The 8726-nt window shown below is 40.0% G+C and overlaps 1 pseudogene; it reads right to left on the bottom strand.

Annotated features, from left to right (window-relative positions):
* Positions 1 to 4648: 4648 nt before the first annotated feature.
* LOC149407425 (uncharacterized) lies at positions 4649 to 6720 on the bottom strand (annotated as a pseudogene).
* Between the last annotated feature and the right edge of the window lie 2006 nt (positions 6721 to 8726).

Here is an 8726-nt window from a genome sequence, read left to right as displayed (position 1 = left end):
AAGTAGGAGAAGCGATTAGTGATCCAAACTTTTTAAATAGGGTGAAGTGTATTGTTTTGGAATGTCTTTGTGATGGCGGTGTGACTCTTAATTCTCCTTTGTAGAATTTGTGTGACAAGGTCGTCACTAAGACATGGTCTATGTTTTATAAGTACGTATAGGGGCCAGTAAATTATTAAATATGTAACTCTATACTCTTTTGGATGTGATTATATGAAATACAATTCATATGATTTATATGAAAAATGGGGATTTCGTTACTTCTCTGTCACGAACAGTGGCAACTTCGTTACTTCTCTGTCACGAAAAAGGGGCACTTCGTGACGTTCCTGTCACGAATATTGTGCACTTCGTGACGTTACTGTCACGAATATTGTGCACTTCGTGACGTTCATGTCACGAAAAATGTGGATTTCGTGATGTTCATGTCACGAAAAATGTGGATTTCGTGACGTTCCTGTCACGAATATTGTGCACTTCGTGACGTTCTTATCACGAAAAATGGGGATTTCGTGACGTTCCTGTCACGAAAAATGGGGGCTTCGTGACGTTCCTGTCACGAAAAATGGGGATTTCGTGACGTTCCTGTCACGAAAATGAAGTCTTCAAGTCACGAAACGGTACGTTTTCGTGACATACCAGTCACGAAATTGTTCCCTTTGATGGAATTTAATGAGAAATCTCTTCTTCTTTTCATTAAATCCGTCGTAGGGGATAAATGGTTGTTATGAATATTAAAATGATAAAATTTGAAAAATAAATGGACAGCCGTTCTACTTACCTAGAATATCAAGAAAATATGAGAAGGATAAATGGTAAGTGAGTTCTACTTACCTAGAACATCTTGACGAGCTAATGTGTTTTGTATCGTGAAGTGTTGTTGACATACATTCATCTGTCTCATTTCATTTCATCATCTCAAAGGGACAGAATTTAAAGTACTCTAATAAACATATGAACATAGGTGAATGAGGTTGAACGTCATGTCGTCCGACATGTCGATTTCAACTCTAATTTATCCTTAATGTTGGAATTTTTTTATTAATAGCGTTCGTAGTCCTCCCAAAACAACTCATTTAAGAGTCTATAAGATGTCATGACGTTCCTGTCACGAAAAAGGGGCACTTCGTGACGTTCCTGTCACGAAAAATGGGACTTCGTGACGTTCCTGTCACGAAAAATAGTGATGTCGTGACGTTCCTGTCACGAAACATGGGGACTTCGTGACGTTCCTGTCAAGAAAAATGGGGATTTTGTTACTTCTCTGTCACGAAAAATGGGCACTTCGTTACTTCTCTGTCACGAAAATTAATATAATGTCACGAAAGTGGGATTTCGTGACGTTCCTGTCACGAACAATGAGTATAACGAGTCTAACCTGAACTCCAGCTTTTAATTGTATAAATTTAAATTTAGTGCTCCACCTATCACGACTTTCCCGATAGCCTAGACGATTGCTATGTGGCTTCCTCTAGGTCACGGGTTCGAAGGTCGTACCGTACACAAGTTAAACAACTACAAAATAATAAAATGAGGTATTGTAAAATACCTCTTTTTTAATTTTTATATTTATCATTCGTACCTGTCACGAAAAATGAGGATTTCGTTACTTCTCTGTCACGAACAGTGGCAACTTCGTTACTTCTCTGTCACGAAAAAGGGGCACTTCGTGACGTTCATGTCACGAAAAATGTGGATTTCGTGACGTTCCTGTCACGAATATTGTGCACTTCGTGACGTTCTTATCACGAAAAATGGGGATTTCGTGACGTTCCTGTCACGAAAAATGGGGGCTTCGTGACGTTCCTGTCACGAAAAATGGGGATTTCGTGACGTTCCTGTCACGAAAATGAAGTCTTCAAGTCACGAAACGGTACGTTTTCGTGACATACCAGTCACGAAATTGTTCCCTTTGATGGAATTTAATGAGAAATCTCTTCTTCTTTTCATTAAATCCGTCGTAGGGGATAAATAGTTGTTATGAATATTAAAATGATAAAATTTGAAAAATAAATGGACAGCCGTTCTACTTACCTAGAATATCAAGAAAATATGAGAAGGATAAATGGTAAGTGAGTTCTACTTACCTAGAACATCTTGACGAGCTAATGTGTTTTGTATCGTGAAGTGTTGTTGACATACATTCATTTGTCTCATTTCATTTCATCATCTCAAAGGGACATAATTTAAAGTCCTCTAATAAACATATGAACATAGGTGAATTAGGTTGAACGTCATGTCGTCCGACATTTCGTTTTCAACTCTAATTTCTCCTTAACGTTGGAATTTTTTTTTATTAATAGCGTTGGTAGTCCTCCCAAAACAACTCATTTAAGAGTCTAGAAGGGGATGTCATGACGTTCTCGTCACGCAAAGTAGTGATCTCGTGACGTTCCTGTCACGAAAAAGGGGACTTCGTGACGTTCCCGTCACGAAACATGGGGATTTCGTGACGTTCCTGTCACGAAAACTGGGGACTTCGTGACGTTCCTGTCACGAAACATGGGGAATTCGTGACGTTCCTGTCACGAAAAATGGGGATTTCGTGACGTTCCCGTCACGAAACATGGGGATTTCGTGACGTTCCCGTCACGAAACATGGGGATTTCGTGACGTTCCTGTCACGAAAATGAAGTCTTCAAGTCACGAAACGGTACGTTTTCGTGACATACCAGTCACGGAATTAAAATCAAAACATTAAAACATTAAAACATTAAAACATTAAAACATTGTAAATATTGAGTACCTCATCTCGAACTACATTTTATTTCTTTCCGTCAACCCCCCTTTGGCAAGCCGGCAAATCTTTATGGTCTTCGACAATAGCTCCCTTTGATTTCAAAAATTCCTCCCAATTCTCGCCGAATATTTCTTCAAGAACGGAGTTAGCCATCAAAACCGGAGATTTGTAATCCTCACCTGCATGCATCTCTACATACTCGTTGTATTCAGCGTCGCTCATGTCATGACGCTTCTTTAATTTCCTGGGAGGGCGCGGATATGGAATCATGTAATATCTCGCGGTCGAGTTTCTACTTCCTGAAGGCATCTCCGACGTCTCATTCACCGTCGACACCTTTTTACTCGAATCGCTTCCCTTCGTCGTTGGATCTTTAGCGTCCATTTCACCGTTAGACTCTTTCGAACAATATTATCAGTTTGATCTGAGGTAAATAATTAAGGTCGGATAAATATGAGGATTCCTTACCTAACTTTTGTACGTAAATGCTAAAATAAATTTTCTTACCTAACTTCCAAAGTTAGTTGTTCAGTAATTTAATTGCTATTAATGCCATTTATTGATATTAAATATCCATATCCCAATTACCAAGTCGGTCAAAACAGCGAAAGATATCATGGTTCATGAAAATGGCTCGAACTTCGTGACTTCTATGTCACGAAAATGGAATTTGTATCTGTTACAAAACACAATACATAATCCAATACAACACATACACACATAAATCTGTTACCTTGAAATCTGTTTACATCATACACACATATATTACAGCAAACATCATAATAACCAACAACACAATAATCAATCTCAGCCTCCGATTTGCTCGACAGTGATGCTCAATATCCAACTGCAACTGGTCAATTCTTCTCAGCAATCCTGGAATGATTTTCTTTGCTCTTTCAGAAACTTCAGGATCAACCCATTGAAAAAAACCACACCCACCCTCTGCCTGAAAATCACCAATTATAGCCTCAAAAATCAGGTATTTGTTTCTTGTATTAGAGCATATATGAGTTCTGGTTGTATTCAAAATAGATACAATATCCGGGCTAGCTGCAAAGTGGACAACTGCAAGTCCAATATTAACCAAATACCTTGGGGACGAAAAACCCAAATACCCAAAAATCCAAACCACTCTCAGAATAGGATTTTAATCAATTTCAACCAAACATTCAAAATCAAAATCCTTACCGTCGTCACGTGGCAATTTCTGAACCTCCTACCGGGATTATCCTTGGTCCACGACGTCCTCTCGACCCATTGCACGCCGCATTTACACAGAAATTCACCTGGAGAGTCTCTCATCATCGTCGAGTCTCTCGTCGTTGTCGAGTCTCTGCGTTCATGCTTCGTGTGCGAAGAATAAGAGTGTTGCGATGAAGAAGCGCGGTTCACTGCCATTCTCAAGTTGAAACCTCACCGGCGATGAAGATAGATCAGACGAGAGACAGCAAAAGAGATCTGGGTCGAATTTGGGGATTTAGGGTTTCAAATAATTCTCAATTGTTTTATCACGTACAAATGGTTTAAAGAGGTTTTAAAATAAAATAAAATAAAATGCTTTAAGCCCCTTGATGTCGTGACTTCTCTGTCACTAAAATGATGATATCGTGACTTCTCTGTCACGAAACAATTGAATGTCGTGATTTCTATGTCATGAAAAATGATGATTTCGTGACTTCCCTGTCACGAAACAATTGGATGTCGTGACTTCTATGTCATGAAAAATGATGATGTCGTGACTTCGCTGTCACGAAATAATTGGATGTCGTGACTTATATGTCATGAAAAATGATGATTTCGTGACGTCTCTGTCACGAAAAAATTTGATGTCGTGACTTCTATGTCACGAAGAATTGTTATTTCGTGACTTCTCTGTCAGTGAGAAATTGTTTAATGGGACTAAAACGTCACGAATGAGAAATATAAAAATCCATAACAAACATAACAAACTAAGTGAGAAATAAAGTAAAGTACAAATCCAAATTGGTACATCAAATAAAAAGTTTTAAAAAAAGGAACAATCGAGCTCATGTTCGGGGTCGGCTATGGTGGGTCGGGATCGCGTTGCGACATGTGGCTCGATTATGTCCTACTCCACCACAGCGACTGCATTTATTCCTTCTATCCTCATCCCCTTCCCATTGAGAGGGTATTCTTTTCTTTTTCGGTCTTCCGGCGGCACGAGCCGCAACATGAGGTGGATTTACTATTTTTTGCGTGACTTCCTCTGGAAAATTCCACGACTCCTCGCTGCCAATTGGATGAATTACACCTGCATAACAACTTCTCCAATATTCGGTGGTGTAGTAATTTGATATGTACTTCTCAACTGCGAAGTTTCGAACACCGCAAGCCGCAATGCCGTGGGGACAGATAAAGTTGTCAGTTTGAAAGACACGGCAACTACATGTCTTCTCTCTCAAATTTACAGCCCACTTTTGCCCCTCTCTATCAACGACTTCAAACTCGTACACCGATGATGGACGCACCTGTTCCGCACCCAATAGCATTTTGTTTACGGGTTATAATAAAAAAACATCTTATAAAAAAAATTAAAAATTGAATGCCTATCACGTACCCCCAGTCCAGTAGATTTAGCGTGGTATTCTTCAAGTTTTTTATTCGCGTCAACGCAAAGGATCGTCAATGTTCCCAACGCTTTTTCTCTACGTTCGTAAAACCATTTACTCATTCTCTCCCGGAGAAAATCAAATAGCTTGGAAATAGGGAACTCTCTCGGTTTGACATTCATTGCATTCAGCGACTCGGCATTGTTTGATGTCATTATTGAGTACCTCTTCTCCGTGTAGAAACTACGAGCCCATTTTTCGTAGCCTACGTCGTTCTGAAGATACGCTCGGACTCTTGGATCTTCCTCATCTATCATAAGCATATACTTTTCAAACTCTGCATACGTGTATGCCTTTGCTGCAGCATAGAACGTCCAATTCACCTCTTTTGATAGACCTTTGATTTGGTTCTTCACGTTCTTCAAAAGATGAAACATGCAATAACCATGGTCTGAGTTAGTGAAAACCTTTTTCACACTGTTAATGATTCCCGCGTTCCTGTCAGACACTATGACCTGATGTGACCTCTCCCCGATTGCTTCCTTTAACCTTGTCAAGAAGTAAACCCACGGTTCAGTAGATTCTGAATCACCAGCGCCGAATGCGAGGGGGTAAACTTGTTCATTCGCATCCATACCACATGCTGAAAACAGTGTGCCTTTATAGTAACTCTTCAAAAAAGTGCCGTCGATGATAACTACGGGCCGTAGATACTTCCACCCCTTTTCCAAGCACTAAACGACATGAAGAAGTATTTGAAACGGTGGGATCGAGGAGTTGTGACAAGGTCGAATGACGAACCTGGATTGTTAGTCGACCACATGTACATGAATTTAGGCAGAGATCTATACGATGCATCATCGGTGCCAAACAATGATGATAGTGCCGCCTGTCTTGACCTCCATGCTTTTTTGTAGGACATGTCCACTCCAAAATCTTGTTGCATGTAGGACATGATGTCTTTGGGTTTGCATGGTGAACACGAGGGATCGATGTACCTGTGTTTCATAGTCTCGCCTACAAATGTGGACGTAGCCTGAGGATGTTCTCCTTGTCTGAATTATGTAGCACACGTGTGCTCAGAATCATACCTGCAAGAATGTAAGAGCAATGTTAATTTCGGGTCACCACGATAATATCAATGTAGAAATAAGTAATAAGTCACCTCCTCACTTCAAAGATCTCGGATGTAGTCTTTTTTACTCCACGAACAGACCACGCGCATGAGTCATCTCGACAAACAACATGGATATACCGTTTGTTAGAAGTCTTCGTCTTGAACGTAAAATGTTTCGTGATTGCTAACATGCATAAATGTTTCTTCAGAGTTGCTTTGTTGGCGTACAATCCTCCTTTGACTAGTCTCAGCGGAGAGTGCATATCTGACACATCAAGGTCAGGATGCATATTTTGGTTATCCGTGGAAGGCGTATCGCATTGACTCGTCCTCCTCGTTCTAGAGCAAGGCGTACTAAACCGTTTTGGAGTGCCTGAGCGCGGAGGGGTCTGCCATGGTGTGCCTGAATGACTCTGATTCGGGTCGGGGATCTCGGGAGAACTAGCCTCCGACTTAGGAGAACTAGCCTCCGACTTAGGAGAACTAGCCTGAATGTCCGCTTGTGCTGGTTGACCGGTGGTCGGAGTTGAACCAACGCCTGAGTCCGAAACCAACGGCTCTTGCTTCAATGGCTCCATATCTACTACCAAACTAAATTTGGATCTGTCCGGTTTCTCCTTCCGAAGATGCAAGTAACATTTCAAACTTAGGTCGGAGTCAATACTTACTGGGGGTACCGACCCTTCTGTCTCATAAGAAACACGGAGGACTTGATTTTTAGGTGAGCGATTGAGCGTGGCATACAATAGCTGCATAAACACCTCGTACGTTGCTTTTGCCGGTATTAAGATTCCCACTGCACACCCAGGGCCAGCCTCGTATCGTTCATGTTTCACCCATCTACCGCTATGCTTGACGAAGGTATGAATGTCTTTCATAACTGCAAATAGTGGAGATAAAGTCACATTAAATTATTTTCTCATAAAACTTTATTATAGTAAGCACTTGAATCCATATTATATAATATCGTTCATGTTTGTCATTGCAGACTTTAGTTTCGTGACAATAGTGTCACGAAATAATTTAATTTCGTGACAATAGTGTCACGAAATAATTTAATATCGTGACAATAGTGTCACGAAATAATTTAATTTCGTGACAATAGTGTCACGAAATTAAATATAGTGTCACGAGATAATTTCGTTTTGTGACTATATTGTCACGAAATATGGAATCATGCTGAAGCTTTCGTGACTATGGGTGTCACGAAATAATTTAATTTCGTGACAATAGTGTCACGAAATAATTTCGTTTTGTGACTATATTGTCACGAAATATGGAGTCATGCTGAAGCTTTCGTGACTATGGGTGTCACGAAATAATTTAGTTTCGTGACAGTCACGAAATAATTTCGTTTTGTGACTATATTGTCACGAAAATATTGAGTCATGCTGAATCTTTCGTGACAACGTTGGTCACAAACACTGTAACGAAATGGCTATGTATGAGGGAGCTTACCGGAATAAAGAGCGAAAAGAGTGTCAATGTGGGAGCTTGCTGCGCCGGAAAGGGCAGAGAGAGACGGCGGCGAAGGTGGGTGGCCTTGGAAGACGACGGACGGCGCGAACTAAGAGAGAGAGGAGGGATGGCCGTCAAGTTTGAGAGAGAGGACGGACGTCGGCTGAGATCCAGACACCCCGACGACAATGGGACACGACGCCAATGGAGGTGATGCGACGGAGACAATGGAGGAGATGAAACAAGTGCAGTGGAGAAGAAGATGAAGCCGAAATGAAAAGAAAGGAGAGATTGAGAGTAGGGTTTAGTTTTTAGGATTCTTAAAAAAAATAAATAGAAAATAAATAAGGGTATAATGGTAATTACATAAATAGAAATAAATGAAGAGGTCCTATTGCTGACCTTTTAAAAAAAACGTCCAAAAAAGTCATTTGCCCTCTATTTACTCCTAGTTTTGGAAAACAAGCTTATTTCGTAGTATATAGTTTGAAGGTGATAGTTTTATTATATATTATGAAGAAGAAAAAAAAAACAGAAGCTCTTTATGATTTCTGTGTATTTGGATTTTGGAACACATGATACAAAAGGTACGAAACTAATTTCCTGTTTAGTTACAATTTTGAAATGATAAAGTGGTTTTTAATGCATCCTACAATAACTTCAATTGGTTGACCAATTTCACGCTCACTTTGTACACGTTTTGGTCAAAGTGAAATGACATGCTGAGTTTAGGATTTTGTTCACCATGCAATGGCTTTCAATATCATAAAATAAAATAAAAGAAGATAGTTTTCATTTATCGGGCGAATGGACAGCTTTATTATTAATTCCGATGATA

The sequence above is a fragment of the Urtica dioica genome, chromosome 1 (genome assembly GCF_054948205.1).
Source record: "Urtica dioica subsp. dioica isolate 48M chromosome 1, U.dioica_male_clone48M_v1_H2, whole genome shotgun sequence".
Taxonomy (NCBI): domain Eukaryota; kingdom Viridiplantae; phylum Streptophyta; class Magnoliopsida; order Rosales; family Urticaceae; genus Urtica; species Urtica dioica.
Note: the sequence above shows the minus strand (reverse complement) of the source record. Positions and strands in the feature narration are given on the sequence as shown.